The following is an 18,690-nucleotide window of genomic DNA, read 5'->3' as shown; positions in this document are numbered from 1 at the left end:
ATACCACTCGGGTTGATTCCATAACCTGCCATTCCATTCCATTCCATTCCATTTCATTCCATTCCATTCCATTCCATTCCATTTCATTCCATTCCATTCCATTGTGGTTGATTCCATTCCATTCCATTCCATTCCATTCCATTCCATTCCTTTCGGGTTGATTGCATTCCATTCCATTCCATTCAAGTCCATTCGATTCCATTCCATTCCATTTCAGTTGATTCCATTCCATTCCTTTTCATTCCATTGCATTCCATTCGTGTTGATTCCATTCCATTCCATTCCATTCCTGTAGATGGAATTCCATTCCATTCCATTCCATTCCATTCCGGTTGATTCCGTTCCATTCCATTCCATTCCATTCCATTACATTACATTCCAGTTGATTCCATTCCATTCCATTCCATTCCATTCCATTCCATTCCATTCGGGTTGATTCCATTCCATTCCATTCCATTCCGTTCCATTCCATTCCATTCCATTCCATTCCATTCCATTGCATTCGTGTTGATTTCATTCCATTCCATTCCATTCCATTTCATTTCATTCCATTCCATTCCATTCGACTTGATTCCATTGCATTCCATTCCATTCCATTCCATTCAATTCCATACCTCTCGGGTTGATTACATAACCTGCCATTGCATTCCATTCCATTCCATTCCATTTCATTCTATTCCATTACTTTCGGGTTGATTTCATTCCATTCCATTCCATTCCATTCCATTCTATTCCATTCGGGTTGATTGCTTTCCATTCCATTCCATTCCATTCCATTCCATTCCATTCCATTCCGGTTGATTCCATTCCATTCCATTCCGTTCCATTCCATTCCATTCCATTCCATTCTTTTCCTTTCGGGTTGATTCCGTTCCATTCCATTCCATTCCATTCCATTCCATTCCATTCCATTCCATTTCATTCCATTCCATTCCATTCGACTTGATTCCATTGCATTCCATTCCATTCCATTCCATTCCATACCACTCGGGTTGATTACATAACCTGCCATTCCTTTCCATTCCATTCCATTCCATTCCACTTCATTCCATTCCATTCCTTTCAGGTTGATTCCATTCCATTCCATTCCATTCCATTCCATTCCATTCCATTCGCGTTGATTGCATTCCATTCCATTCCATTCCACTCCATTCCATTCCGGTTGATTCCATTCCATTCCATTCCATTCCATTCCATTCCATTCCATTCCATTCGGGTTGATTCCATTCCATTCCATTCCATTCCATTCCATTCCATTCCATTCTTTTCCTTTTGGGTTGATTCCATTCCATTCCATTCCATTCCATTCCATTCCATTCGGGTTGATTGCTTTCCATTCCATTCCATTCTCTTCCATTCCATTTCATTCCATTCCATTCCATTCGGGTTGATTCCATTCCATTCCATTCCATTCCATTCCATTCCATACCACTCGGGTTGATTCCATAACCTGCCATTCCATTCCATTCCATTCCATTTCATTCCATTCCATTCCATTCCATTCCATTTCATTCCATTCCATTCCATTGGGGTTGATTCCATTCCATTCCATTCCATTCCATTCCATTCCATTCCTTTCGGGTTGATTGCATTCCATTCCATTCCATTCAAGTCCATTCGAATCCATTCCATTCCATTTCAGTTGATTCCATTCCATTCCTTTTCATTCCATTGCATTCCATTCGTGTTGATTCCATTCCATTCCATTCCATTCCTGTAGATGGAATTCCATTCCATTCCATTCCATTCCATTCCATTCCGGTTGATTCCGTTCCATTCCATTCCATTCCATTCCATTACATTACATTCCAGTTGATTCCATTCCATTCCATTCCATTCCATTCCATTCGGGTTGATTCCATTCCATTCCATTCCATTCCGTTCCATTCCATTCCATTCCATTCCATTCCATTCCATTGCATTCGTGTTGATTTCATTCCATTCCATTCCATTCCATTCCATTTCATTCCATTCCATTCCATTCGACTTGATTCCATTGCATTCCATTCCATTCCATTCCATTCAATTCCATACCTCTCGGGTTGATTACATAACCTGCCATTGCATTCCATTCCATTCCATTCCATTTCATTCTATTCCATTACTTTCGGGTTGATTTCATTCCATTCCATTCCATTCCATTCCATTCTATTCCATTCGGGTTGATTGCTTTCCATTCCATTCCATTCCATTCCATTCCATTCCATTCCATTCCGGTTGATTCCATTCCATTCCATTCCGTTCCATTCCATTCCATTCGGTTTGATTCCATTCCATTCCATTCCATTCCATTCCATTCCATTCCATTCCATTCCATTCTTTTCCTTTCGGGTTGATTCCATTCCATTCCATTCCATTCCATTCCATTCCATTCCATTCCATTTCATTCCATTCCATTCCATTCGACTTGATTCCATTGCATTCCATTCCATTCCATTCCATTCCATACCACTCGGGTTGATTACATAACCTGCCATTCCTTTCCATTCCATTCCATTCCATTCAACTTCATTCCATTCCATTCCTTTCAGGTTGATTCCATTCCATTCCATTCCATTCCATTCCATTCCATTCCATTCCATTCGCGTTGATTGCATTCCATTCCATTCCATTCCACTCCATTCCATTCTGGTTGATTCCATTCCATTCCATTCCATTCCATTCCATTCCATTCCAATCGGGTTGATTCCATTCCATTCCATTCCATTCCATTCCATTCCATTCTTTTCCTTTTGGGTTGATTCCATTCCATTCCATTCCATTCCATTCCATTCCATTCCATTCCATTTCATTCCATTCCATTCCATTCGAGTTGATTCCATTGCATTCCATTCCATTCCATTCCATTCCATTCCATTCAATTCCATTCCACTCGGGTTGATTCCATAACCTGCCATTCCATTCCATTCCATTCCATTCCATTCCATTCCATTCCATTCCATTCCTTTCGTGTTGATTTCATTCCATTCCATTGCATTCCATTCCATTCCATTCCATTCTGGTTGATTGCATTGCATTCCATTCCATTCCATTCCAATCCATTCGATTCCATTCCATTCCATTCCAGTTGTTTCCATTCCATTCCATTTCATTCCATTGCATTCCATTCGGTTTTATTCCATTCCATTCCATTCCATTCGTGTTGATTGCATTGCATTCCATTCCATTCCATTCCATTCGGGTTGATTCTGTTCCATTCCATTCCATTCCATTCCATTACATTACATTACATTCCAGTTGATTCCATTCCATTCCATTCCATTCCATTACATTCGGTTTGATTCCATTCCATTCCATTCCATTCCATTCCATTCCATTCCATTCCATTCCATTCCATTCCATTCTTTTTCTTTCAGGTTGATTCCACTCCATTCTATTCCATTCCATTCCATGCCATTCCTTTCCATTCCTTTCCATTCCATTCCATTCGGGTTTATTCCATTCCATTCCATTCTATTCCATTCCATTCCACTCCATTCCATTCCATTCCATTTGGGTTGATTCCATTCCATTCCATTCCATTCCTTTCCATTCCATTCCATTCCATTCGTGTTGATTCCATTCCATTCCATTCCATTCGGGTTGATTCCATTCCATTCCATTCCATTCCATTCCATTCCGATTGAATCCATTCCATTCCATTCCATTCCATTACATTCCATACCATTCGGGTTGATTCCATTCTATGCCATTCCATTCCATTCCATTCCATTCCATTCCATTCCATTCCATTCGGGTTGATTCCTTTCCATTCCATTCCATTCCATTCCATTCGATTTCATTCCATTCCATTCCATTCGGGTTGATTGCATTCCATTCCATTCCATTCCATTCCATTCCATTCCATACCACTCGGGTTGATTCCATAACCTGCCATTCCATTCCATTCCATTCCATTCCATTCCATTCCATTCCATTCCATTCCATTCCATTTCATTCCATTCCTTTCCTTTCGGGTTGATTTCATTCCATTCCATTCCATTCCATTCCATTCCATTCCATTCCATTCGGGTTGATTGCATTCCGTTCCATTCCATTCCATTCCGATGCATTCGATTCCATTCCATTCCATTCCAGTTGATTCGATTCTATTCCATTTCATTCCATTGCATTCCATTCGGTTTGATTCCATTCCATTCCTTTCCATTCGTGTTGATTGCATTCCATTCCATTCCATTCCATTCCATTACATTACATTCCAGTTGATTCCATTCCAGTCCATTCCATTCCATTCCATTCCATTACATTACATTCTGGTTGATTCCATTCCATTGCGTTGCATTCCATTCCATTCCATTCCATTCCATTGCATTCGGGTTGATTCCATTCCATTCCATTCCATTCCATTCCAGTTGATTCTATTCCATACCATTCCATTCCATTCCAATCCATTCAATTCCATTCCATTCGGGTTGATTCCGTTCCGTTCCAATCCATTCCGTTCCATTCCATTCCATTACTTTCCATTGCATTCTGGTTGATTCCATTCTATTCCACTCCATTCCATTCTGTTCTGTTTGATTCTATTCCATTCCATTGCATTCCATTCCATTTAACTCCATTCCGGTTGATTCCATTCCGTTCCATTTCATTCCATTCCATTCCATTCGGGTTGATTCCATTGCAGTCCATTCCATTCCATTCCATTCCATTCCATTCCAGTTGATTCCATTCCATTCCGGTTGATTCCATTACATTCCATTCCAATCTAATCGATTACATTTCATTCCATTCCATTCCAGTGGATTCCATTCCATTCCATTCCATTCCATTCCATTCCATTCGGGTTGATTCCATTCCGTTCCTTTCCATTCCATTCCATTCCAATCTATTCCATTCCATTCCATTCCATTGCATTCGCCTTGATTCCATTCCATTCCATTCCATTCGTTTCCATTCCATTCGGGTTGATTCTATTCCATTCCATTCCATTCCATTCCATTCCAATCCATTCCATTCCATTTCATTCGGGTTGACTCCATTCCATTCCATTCCATTCCATTGCATTCCATTCCGATTAATTCCATTCCATTCCATTCCATTCCATACCATTCGGGTTGATTCCATTCTATGCCATTCCATTCCATTCCATTCCATTCCATTCCATTCCATTCGGGTTGATTCCTTTCCATTCCATTCCATTTGCTTCCATTCCATTTCATTCCATTCCATTCCATTCCATTCGGGTTGATTCCATTCCATTCCATTCCATTCCAGTCCATTCCATACCACTCGGGTTGATTCCGTAACCTGCCATTCCATTCCATTCCATTCCATTTCATTCCATTCCATTCCATTCCATTCCATTCCATTCCATTCCATTTCATTCCATTGCATTCCATTCCATTCCATTCCATTCCATTCCATTCCTTTCGGGTTGATTGCATTCCATTCCATTCCATTCAAGTCCATTCGATTCCATTCCATTCCATTTCAGTTGATTCCATTCCATTCCATTTCATTCCATTGCATTCCATTCGTGTTGATTCCATTCCATTCCATTCCATTCCTGTTGATTGAATTCCATTCCATTCCATTCCATTCCATTCCGGTTGATTCCGTTCCATTCCATTCAATTCCATTCCATTACATTACATTCCAGTTGATTCCATTCCATTCCATTCCATTCCATTCCATTCCATTCCATTCCATTCGGGTTGATTCCATTCCATTCCATTCCATTCCGTTACATTCAATTCCATTCCATTACATTCCATTGCATTCGTGTTGATTTCATTCCATTCCATTCCATTCCATTCCATTTCATTCCATTCCATTCCATTCGACTTGATTCCATTGCATTGCATTCCATTCCATTCCATTCCATTCCATTCCATTCCATTCCATTCCATAGCACTCGGGTTGATTACATAACCTGCCATTCCATTCCATTCCATTCCATTCCATTTCATTCCATTCCATTCCTTTCGGGTTGATTTCATTCCATTCCATTCCATTCCATTCCATTCCATTCCATTCCATTCCATTCCATTCCATTCCATTCGGGTTGATTGCTTTCCATTCCATTCCATTCCATTCCATTCCATTTCATTCCATTCCATTCCATTCGACTTGATTCCATTGCATTCCATTCCATTCCATTCCATTCCATTCCATAACACTCGGGTTGATTACATAACCTGCCATTCCTTTCCATTCCATTCCATTCCATTCCACTTCATTCCATTCCATTCCTTTCGGGTTGATTTCATTCCATTCCATTCCATTCCATTCCATTCCATTCCATTCGCGTTGATTGCATTCCATTCCATTCCATTCCACTCCATTCCATTCCGGTTGATTCCATTCCATTCCATTCCATTCCATTCCATTCGGGTTATTTCCATTCCATTCCATTCCATTCCATTCCATTCTTTTCCTTTTGGGTTGATTCCATTCCATTCCATTCCATTCCATTCCATTCCATTTCATTCCATTCCATTCCATTCGAGTTGATTCCATTGCATTCCATTCCATTCCATTCCATTCCATTCCATTCCATTCCATTCCATTCCATTCCATACCACTCGGGTTGATTCCATAACCTGCCATTCCATTCCATTCCATTCCATTCCATTCCATTCCATTCCATTCCATTCCTTTCGTGTTGATTTCATTCCATTCCATTGCATTCCATTCCATTCCATTCCATTCGGGTTGATTGCATTCCATTCCATTCCATTCCATTCCAATCCATTCGATTCCATTCCATTCCATTCCAGTTGATTCCATTCCATTCCATTTCATTCCATTGCATTCCATTCGGTTTAATTCCATTCCATTCCATTCCATTCGTGTTGATTGCATTGCATTCCATTCCATTCCATTCCATTCGGGTTGATTCTGTTCCATTCCATTTCATTCCATTCCATTCCATTACATTACATTCCAGTTGTTTCCATTCCATTACATTCCATTCCATTACATTCGGTTTTATTCCATTCCATTCCATTCCATTCCATTCCATTCCATTCCATGCCATTCCTTTCCATTCCTTTCCATTCCATTCCATTCGGGTTTATTCCATTCCATTCCATTCTATTCCATTCCATTCCATTCCATTCCATTCCATTCCATTCCATTCCATTTGGGTTGATTCCATTCCATTCCATTCCATTCGTGTTGATTCCATTCCATTCCATTCCATTCGGGTTGATTCCATTCCATTCCATTCCATTCCGTTTGATTCCATTCCATTGCATTCCATTCCATTCCATACCATTCGGGTTGATTCCATTCTATGCCATTACATTCCCTGCCATTCCATTCCATTCGGGTTGATTCCTTTCCATTCCATTCCATTCCATTCCATTCCATTCCATTCCATTCCATTCGATTTCATTCCATTCCATTCCATTCGGGTTGATTGCATTCCATTCCATTCCATTCCATTCCATTCCATTCCATACCACTCGGGTTGATTCCATAACCTGCCATTCCATTCCATTCCATTCCATTCCATTTCATTCCATTCCTTTCCTTTCGGGTTGATTTCATTCCATTCCATTCCATTCCATTCCATTCCATTCGGGTTGATTGCATTCCGTTCCATTCCATTCCATTCCGATGCATTCGATTCCATTCCATTCCATTCCATTCCAGTTGATTCGATTCCATTCCATTTCATTCCATTGCATTCCATTCGGTTTGATTCCATTCCATTCCATTCCATTGGTGTTGATTGCATTCCATTCCATTCCATTCCATTCCATTCCATTACATTCCAGTTGATTCCATTCCATTCCATTCCATTCCATTCCATTCCATTCCATTCCATTACATTCTGGTTGATTCCATTCCATTGCGTTGCATTCCATTCCATTCCATTCCATTCCATAGCATTCGGGTTGATTAAATTCCATTCCATTCCATTCCATTCCATTCCGGTTGATTCTATTCCATACCATTCCATTCCATTCCAATCCATTCAATTCCATTCCATTCGGTTTGATTCCGTTCCATTCCAATCCATTCCGTTCCATTCCATTCCATTACATTCCATTGCATTCTTGTTGATTCCATTCTATTCCACTCCATTCCATTCTGTTCTGTTTGATTCTATTCCATTCCATTGCATTCCATTCCATTTAACTCCATTCCGGTTGATTCCATTCCGTTCCATTTCATTCCATTCCATTCCATTCGGGTTGATTCCATTGCAGTCCATTCCATTCCATTCCATTCCATTCCAGTTGATTCCATTCCATTCCATTCCATTCCGGTTGATTCCATTACATTCCATTCCAATCCAATCGATTCCATTTCATTCCATTCCATTCCAGTGGATTCCATTCCATTCCATTCCATTCCATTCCATTCCATTCCATTCGGGTTGATTCCATTCCGTTCCTTTCCATTCCATTCCATTCCAATCTATTCCATTCCATTTCATTCCATTCCAATCCATTCCATTCCATTTCATTCGGGTTGATTCCATTCCATTCCATTCCATTCCATTGCATTCCATTCCGATTGATTCCATTCCATTCCATTCCATTCCATACCATTCGGGTTGATTCCATTCTATGCCATTCCATTCCATTCCATTCCATTCCATTCGGGTTGATTCCTTTCCATTCCATTCCATTCGCTTCCATTCCATTTCATTCCATTCCATTCCATTCGGGTTGATTCCATTCCATTCCATTCCATTCCAGTCCATTCCATACCATTCGGGTTGATTCCATTCTATGCCATTCCATTCCATTCCATTCCATTCCATTCCATTCCATTCCATTCGGGTTGATTCCTTTCCATTCCATTCCATTCGCTTCCATTCCATTTCATTCCGTTCCATTCCATTCGGGTTGATTCCATTTCATTCCATTCCATTCCATTCCATTCCATTCCATTCCATTTCATTCCATTCCATTCCATTGGGGTTGATTCCATTCCATTCCATTCCATTCCATTCCATTCCATTCCATTCCTTTCGAGTTGATTGCATTCCATTCCATTCCATTCAAGTCCATTCGATTCCATTCCATTCCATTTCAGTTGATTCCATTCCATTCCATTTCATTCCATTGCATTCCATACGTGTTGATTCCATTCCATTCCATTCCATTCCATTCCTGTTGATTGAATTCCATTCCATTCCATTCCATTCCATTCCGGTTGATTCCGTTCCATTCCATTCCATTCCATTCCATTCCATTCCATTCCATTCTAGTTGATTCCATTCCATTCCATTCCATTCCATTCCATTCCATTCCATTCCATTCGGGTTGATTCCATTCCATTCCATTCCATTCCGTTCCATTCCATTCCATTCCATTACTTTCCATTGCATTCGTGTTGATTTCATTCCATTCCATTCCATTACATTCCATTTCATTCCATTCCATTCCATTCGACTTGATTCCATTGCATTCCATTCCATTCCATTCCATTCCATAGCACTCGGGTTGATTACATAACCTTCCATTCCAGTCCATTCCATTCCATTCCATTCCATTTCATTCCATTCCATTCCTTTCGGGTTGATTTCATTCCATTCCATTCCATTCCATTCCATTCCATTCCATTCCATTCCATTCCATTCCATTCGGGTTAATTGCTTTCCATTCCATTCCATTCCATTCCATTCCATTCCATTCGGGTTGATTCCATTCCATTCCATTCCATTCCATTCCATTCCATTCCATTCCATTCTTTTTCTTTCGTGTTGATTCCATTCGATTCCATTCCATTCCATTCCATTCCATTCCATTTCATTCCATTCCATTCCATTCGACTTGATTCCATTGCATTCCATTCCATTCCATTCCATTACATTACATTCCAGTTGATTCCATTCCATTCCATTCCATTCCATTCCATTCCATTCCATTCCATTCCATTCCATTACATTCTGGTTGATTCCATTCCATTGCGTTGCATTCCATTCCATTCCATTCCATTCCATTGCATTCGGGTTGATTCCATTCCATTCCATTCCACTCCATTCCATTCCGGTTGATTCTATTCCATACCATTCCATTCCATTCCAATCCATTCAATTCCATTCCATTCGGCTTGATTCCGTTCCATTCCAATCCATTCCGTTCCATTCCATTCCATTACATTCCATTGCATTCTGGTTGATTCCATTCTATTCCACTCCATTCCATTCTGTTCTGTTTGATTCTATTCCATTCCATTGAATTCCATTCCATTTAATTCCATTCCGGTTGATTCCATTCCGTTCCATTTCATTCCATTCCATTCCATTCGGGTTGATTCCATTGCAGTCCATTCCATTCCATTCCATTCCATTCCATTCCATTCCAGTTGATTCCATTCCATTCCATTCCATTCCGGTTGATTCCATTACATTCCATTCCAATCCAATCAATTCCATTTCATTCCATTCCATTCCAGTGGATTCCATTCCATTCCATTCCATTCCATTCCATTCCATTCCATTCCATTCGGGTTGATTCCATTCCGTTCCTTTCCATTCCATTCCATTCCAATCTATTCCATTCCATTCCATTCCATTGCATTCGCCTTGATTCCATTACATTCCATTCCATTCGTTTCCATTCCATTCGGGTTGATTCTATTCCATTCCATTCCATTCCATTCCATTCCAATCCACTCCATTCCATTTCATTCGGGTTGATTCCATTCCATTCCATTCCATTCCATTGCATTCCATTCCGATTGATTCCATTCCATTCCATTCCATTCCATACCATTCGGGTTGATTCCATTCTATGCCATTCCATTCCATTCCATTCCATTCCATTCCATTCGGGTTGATTCCTTTCCATTCCATTCCATTCGCTTCCATTCCATTTCATTCAATTCCATTCCATTCGGGTTGATTCCATTCCATTCCATTCCAGTCCAGTCCATTCCATACCACTCGGGTTGATTCCGTAACCTGCCATTCCATTCCATTCCATTCCATTTCATTCCATTCCATTCCATTCCATTCCATTCCATTTCATTCCATTCCATTCCATTGGGGTTGATTCCATTCCATTCCATTCCATTCCATTCCATTCCTTTCGGGTTGATTGCATTCCATTCCATTCCATTCCGATGCATTCGATTCCATTCCATTCCATTTCAGTTGATTCGATTCCATTCCATTTCATTCCATTGCATTCCATTCGTGTTGATTCCATTCCATTCCATTCCATTCCTGTTGATTGAATTCCATTCCATTCTATTCCATTCCATTCCGGTTGATTCCGTTCCATTCCATTCCATTCCATTCCATTACATTACATTCCAGTTGATTCCATTCCATTCCATTCCATTCCATTCCATTAAATTCCATTCCATTCCATTCCATTGCATTCCATTCGGGTTGATTCCATTCCATTCCATTCCATTCCGTTCCATTCCATTCCATTCCATTACATTCCATTGCATTCGTGTTGATTCCATTCCATTCCATTCCATTCCATTTCATTCCATTCCATTCCTTTCGGGTTGATTCCATTCCATTCCATTCCATTCCATTCCGGTTGATTCCGTTCCATTCCATTCCATTCCATTCCATTACATTACATTCCAGTTGATTCCATTCCATTCCATTCCATTCCATTCCATTCCATTCCATTCGGGTTGATTCCATTCCATTCCATTCCATTCCGTTCCATTCCATTCCATTCCATTCCATTTCATTGCATTCGTGTTGATTTCATTCCATTCCATTCCATTCCATTCCATTTCATTCCATTCCATTCCATTCGACTTGATTCCATTGCATTCCATTCCATTCCATTCCATTCAATTCCATACCTCTCGGGTTGATTACATAACCTGCCATTGCATTCCATTCCATTCCATTCCATTTCATTCTATTCCATTACTTTCGGGTTGATTTCATTCCATTCCATTCCATTCCATTCCATTCTATTCCATTCGGGTTGATTGCTTTCCATTCCATTCCATTCCATTCCATTCCATTCCATTCCGGTTGATTCCATTCCATTCCATTCCGTTCCATTCCATTCCATTCGGGTTGATTCCATTCCATTCCATTCCATTCCATTCCATTCCATTCCATTCCATTCTTTTCCATTCGGGTTGATTCCATTCCATTCCATTCCATTCCATTCCATTCCATTCCATTCCATTCCATTTCATTCCATTCCATTCCATTCGACTTGATTCCATTGCATTCCATTCCATTCCATTCCATTCCATACCACTCGGGTTGATTACATAACCTGCCATTCCTTTCCATTCCATTCCATTCCATTCCACTTCATTCCATTCCATTCCTTTCAGGTTGATTTCATTCCATTCCATTCCATTCCATTCCATTCCATTCCATTCGCGTTGATTGCATTCCATTCCATTCCATTCCACTCCATTCCATTCCGGTTGATTCCATTCCATTCCATTCCATTCCATTGCATTCCATTCCATTCGGGTTGATTCCATTCCATTCCATTCCATTCCATTCCATTCTTTTCCTTTTGGGTTGATTCCATTCCATTCCATTCCATTCCATTCCATTCCATTCCATTCCATTTCATTCCATTCCATTCCATTCGAGTTGATTCCATTGCATTCCATTCCATTCCATTCCATTCCATTCCATTCCATTCCACTCGGGTTGATTCCATAACCTGCCATTCCATTCCATTCCATTCCATTCCATTCCATTCCTTTCGTGTTGATTTCATTCCATTCCATTGCATTCCATTCCATTCCATTCCATTCTGGTTGATTGCATTCCATTCCATTCCATTCCATTCCAATCCATTCGATTCCATTCCATTCCATTCCAGTTGTTTCCATTCCATTCCATTTCATTCCATTGCATTCCATTCGGTTTTATTCCATTCCATTCCATTCCATTCGTGTTGATTGCATTGCATTCCATTCCATTCCATTCCATTCGGGTTGATTCTGTTCCATTCCATTCCATTCCATTCCATCACATTACATTACATTCCAGTTGATTCCATTCCATTCCATTCCATTCCATTACATTCGGTTTGATTCCATTCCATTCCATTCCATTCCATTCCATTCCATTCTTTTTCTTTCAGGTTGATTCCATTCCATTCCATTCCATGCCATTCCTTTCCATTCCTTTCCATTCCATTCCATTCGGGTTTATTCCATTCCATTCCATTCTATTCCATTCCATTCCATTCCATTCCATTTGGGTTGATTCCATTCCATTCCATTCCATTCCATTCCATTCCATTCCATTCCATTCGTGTTGATTCCATTCCATTCCATTCCATTCGGGTTGATTCCATTCCATTCCATTCCATTCCATTCCATTCCGATTGAATCCATTCCATTCCATTCCATTCCATTCCATTCCATACCATTCGGGTTGATTCCATTCTATGCCATTCCATTCCATTCCATTCCATTCCATTCCATTCGGGTTGATTCCTTTCCATTCCATTCCATTCCATTCCATTCGATTTCATTCCATTCCATTCCATTCGGGTTGATTGCATTCCATTCCATTCCATTCCATTCCATTCCATTCCATACCACTCGGGTTGATTCCATAACCTGCCATTCCATTCCATTCCATTCCATTCCATTCCATTCCATTCCATTCCATTCCATTTCATTCCATTCCTTTCCTTTCGGGTTGATTTCATTCCATTCCATTCCATTCCATTCCATTCCATTCCATTCGGGTTGATTGCATTCCGTTCCATTCCATTCCATTCCGATGCATTCGATTCCATTCCATTCCATTCCAGTTGATTTGATTCTATTCCATTTCATTCCATTGCATTCCATTCGCTTTGATTCCATTCCATTCCATTCCATTCGTGTTGATTGCATTCCATTCCATTCCATTCCATTCCATTACATTACATTCCAGTTGATTCCATTCCAGTCCATTCCATTCCATTCCATTCCGTTACATTACATTCTGGTTGATTCCATTCCATTGCGTTGCATTCCATTCCATTCCATTCCATTCCATTGCATTCTGGTTGATTCCATTCCATTCCATTCCATTCCATTCCATTCCGGTTGATTCTATTCCATACCATTCCATTCCATTCCAATCCATTCAATTCCATTCCATTCGGGTTGATTCCGTTCCATTCCAATCCATTCCGTTCCATTCCATTCCATTACATTCCATTGCATTCTGGTTGATTCCATTCTATTCCACTCCATTCCATTCTGTTCTGTTTGATTCTATTCCATTCCATTGCATTCCATTCCATTTAACTCCATTCCGGTTGATTCCATTCCGTTCCATTTCATTCCAATCCATTCCATTCGGGTTGATTCCATTGCAGTCCATTCCATTCCATTCCATTCCATTCCATTCCAGTTGATTCCATTCCATTCCATTCCATTCCGGTTGATTCCATTACATTCCATTCCAATCTAATCGATTACATTTCATTCCATTCCATTCCAGTGGATTCCATTCCATTCCATTCCATTCCATTCCATTCCATTCCATTCGGGTTGATTCCATTCCGTTCCTTTCCATTCCATTCCATTCCAATCTATTCCATTCCATTCCATTCCATTGCATTCGCCTTGATTCCATTCCATTCCATTCCATTCGTTTCCATTCCATTCGGGTTGATTCTATTCCATTCCATTCCATTCCATTCCATTCCAATCCATTCCATTCCATTTCATTCGGGTTGATTCCATTCCATTCCATTCCATTCCATTGCATTCCATTCCGATTAATTCCATTCCATTCCATTCCATTCCATACCATTCGGGTTGATTCCATTCTATGCCATTCCATTCCATTCCATTCCATTCCATTCCATTCGGGTTGATTCCTTTCCATTCCATTCCATTTGCTTCCATTCCATTTCATTCCATTCCATTCCATTCCATTCGGGTTGATTCCATTCCATTCCATTCCATTCCAGTCCATTCCATACCACTCGGGTTGATTCCGTAACCTGCCATTCCATTCCATTCCATTCCATTTCATTCCATTCCATTCCATTCCATTCCATTTCATTCCATTCCATTCCATTCCATTCCATTCCATTCCATTTCATTCCATTCCATTCCATTGGGGTTGATTCCATTCCATTCCATTCCATTCCATTCCATTCCTTTCGGGTTGATTGCATTCCATTCCATTCCATTCAAGTCCATTCGATTCCATTCCATTCCATTTCAGTTGATTCCATTCCATTCCATTTCATTCCATTGCATTCCATTCGTGTTGATTCCATTCCATTCCATTCCATTCCTGTTGATTGAATTCCATTCCATTCCATTCCATTCCATTCCGGTTGATTCCGTTCCATTCCATTCAATTCCATTCCATTACATTACATTCCAGTTGATTCCATTCCATTCCATTCCATTCCATTCCATTCCATTCCATTCCATTCGGGTTGATTCCGTTCCATTCCATTCCATTCCGTTCCATTCAATTCCATTCCATTACATTCCATTGCATTCGTGTTGATTTCATTCCATTCCATTCCATTCCATTCCATTTCATTCCATTCCATTCCACTCGACTTGATTCCATTGCATTGCATTCCATTCCATTCTATTCCATTCCATTCCATTCCATTCCATTCCATAGCACTCGGGTTGATTAAATAACCTGCCATTCCATTCCATTCCATTCCATTCCATTTCATTCCATTCCATTCCTTTCGGGTTGATTTCATTCCATTCCATTCCATTCCATTCCATTCCATTCCATTCCATTCCATTCGGGTTGATTGCTTTCCATTCCATTCCATTCCATTCCATTTCATTCCATTCCATTCCATTCGACTTGATTCCATTGCATTCCATTCCATTCCATTCCATTCCATTCCATTCCATAACACTCGGGTTGATTACATAACCTGCCATTCCTTTCCATACCATTCCATTCCATTCCACTACATTCCATTCCATTCCTTTCGGGTTGATTTCATTCCATTCCATTCCATTCCATTCCATTCGCGTTGATTGCATTCCATTCCATTCCATTCCACTCCATTCCATTCCGGTTGATTCCATTCCATTCCATTCCATTCCATTCCATTCGGGTTGATTCCATTCCATTCCATTCCATTCCATTCCATTCTTTTCCTTTTGGGTTGATTCCATTCCATTCCATTCCATTCCATTCCATTCCATTTCATTCCATTCCATTCCATTCGAGTTGATTCCATTGCATTCCATTCCATTCCATTCCATTCCATTCCATTCCATTCCATTCCATTCCATACCACTCGGGTTGATTCCATAACCTGCCATTCCATTCCATTCCATTCCATTCCATTCCATTCCATTCCATTCCATTCCATTCCTTTCGTGTTGATTTCATTCCATTCCATTGCATTCCATTCCATTCCATTCCATTCGGGTTGATTGCATTCCATTCCATTCCATTCCATTCCAATCCATTCGATTCCATTCCATTCCATTCCAGTTGATTCCATTCCATTCCATTTCATTCCATTGCATTCCATTCGGTTTAATTCCATTCCATTCCATTCCATTCGTGTTGATTGCATTGCATTCCATTCCATTCCATTCCATTCGGGTTGATTCTGTTCCATTCCATTCCATTCCATTCCATTACATTACATTACATTCCAGTTGATTCCATTCCATTACATTCCATTCCATTACATTCGGTTTTATTCCATTCCATTCCATTCCATTCCATTCCATTCCATTCCATGCCATTCCTTTTCATTCCTTTCCATTCCATTCCATTCGGGTTTATTCCATTCCATTCCATTCTATTCCATTCCATTCCATTCCATTCCATTCCATTCCATTTGGGTTGATTCCATTCCATTCCATTCCATTCCATTCCATTCGTGTTGATTCCATTCCATTCCATTCCATTCGGGTTGATTCCATTCCATTCCATTCCATTCCGATTGATTCCATTCCATTGCATTCCATTCCATTCCATACCATTCGGGTTGATTCCATTCTATGCCATTACATTCCCTGCCATTCCATTCCATTCGGGTTGATTCCTTTCCATTCCATTCCATTCCATTCCATTCCATTCCATTCCATTCCATTCGATTTCATTCCATTCCATTCCATTCGGGTTGATTGCATTCCATTCCATTCCATTCCATTCCATTCCATTCCATACCACTCGGGTTGATTCCATAACCTGCCATTCCATTCCATTCCATTCCATTCCATTCCATTCCATTTCATTCCATTCCTTTCCTTTCGGGTTGATTTCATTCCATTCCATTCCATTCCATTCCATTCCATTCGGGTTGATTGCATTCCGTTCCATTCCATTCCATTCCGATGCATTCGATTCCATTCCATTCCATTCCATTCCAGTTGATTCGATTCCATTCCATTTCATTCCATTGCATTCCATTCGGTTTGATTCCATTCCATTCCATTCCATTGGTGTTGATTGCATTCCATTCCATTCCATTCCATTCCATTACATTACATTCCAGTTGATTCCATTCCATTCCATTCCATTCCATTCCATTCCATTCCATTCCATTACATTACATTCTGGTTGATTCCATTCCATTGCGTTGCATTCCATTCCATTCCATTCCATTCCATTGCATTCGGGTTGATTCCATTCCATTCCATTCCATTCCATTCCATTCCGGTTGATTCTATTCCATACCATTCCATTCCATTCCAATCCATTCAATTCCATTCCATTCGGTTTGATTCCGTTCCATTCCAATCCATTCCGTTCCATTCCATTCCATTACATTCCATTGCATTCTTGTTGATTCCATTCTATTCCACTCCATTCCATTCTGTTCTGTTTGATTCTATTCCATTCCATTGCATTCCATTCCATTTAACTCCATTCCGGTTGATTCCATTCCGTTCCATTTCATTCCATTCCATTCCATTCGGGTTGATTCCATTGCAGTCCATTCCATTCCATTCCATTCCATTCCAGTTGATTCCATTCCATTCCATTCCATTCCGGTTGATTCCATTACATTCCATTCCAATCCAATCGATTCCATTTCATTCCATTCCATTCCAGTGGATTCCATTCCATTCCATTCCATTTCATTCCATTCCATTCGGGTTGATTCCATTCCGTTCCTTTCCATTCCATTCCATTCCAATCTATTCCATTCCATTCCATTCCATTCCAATCCATTCCATTCCATTTCATTCGGGTTGATTCCATTCCATTCCATTCCATTCCATTGCATTCCATTCCGATTGATTCCATTCCATTCCATCCCATTCCATACCATTCGGGTTGATTCCATTCTATGCCATTCCATTCCATTCCATTCCATTCCATTCGGGTTGATTCCTTTCCATTCCATTCCATTCGCTTCCATTCCATTTCATTCCATTCCATTCCATTCGGGTTGATTCCATTCCATTCCATTCCAGTCCATTCCATACCATTCGGGTTGATTCCATTCTATGCCATTCCATTCCATTCCATTCCATTCCATTCCATTCCATTCCATTCGGGTTGATTCCTTTCCATTCCATTCCATTCGCTTCCATTCCATTTCATTCCGTTCCATTCCATTCGGGTTGATTCCATTTCATTCCATTCCATTCCATTCCATTCCATTCCATTCCATTCCATTCCATTTCATTCCATTCCATTCCATTGGGGTTGATTCCATTCCATTCCATTCCATTCCATTCCATTCCATTCCATTCCTTTCGGATTGATTGCATTCCATTCCATTCCATTCAAGTCCATTCGATTCCATTCCATTCCATTTCAGTTGATTCCATTCCATTCCATTTCATTCCATTGCATTCCATACG

This window comes from Pan paniscus, chromosome 6 (genome assembly GCF_029289425.2).
Source record: "Pan paniscus chromosome 6, NHGRI_mPanPan1-v2.0_pri, whole genome shotgun sequence".
NCBI lineage: Eukaryota > Metazoa > Chordata > Mammalia > Primates > Hominidae > Pan > Pan paniscus.
Note: the sequence above shows the minus strand (reverse complement) of the source record.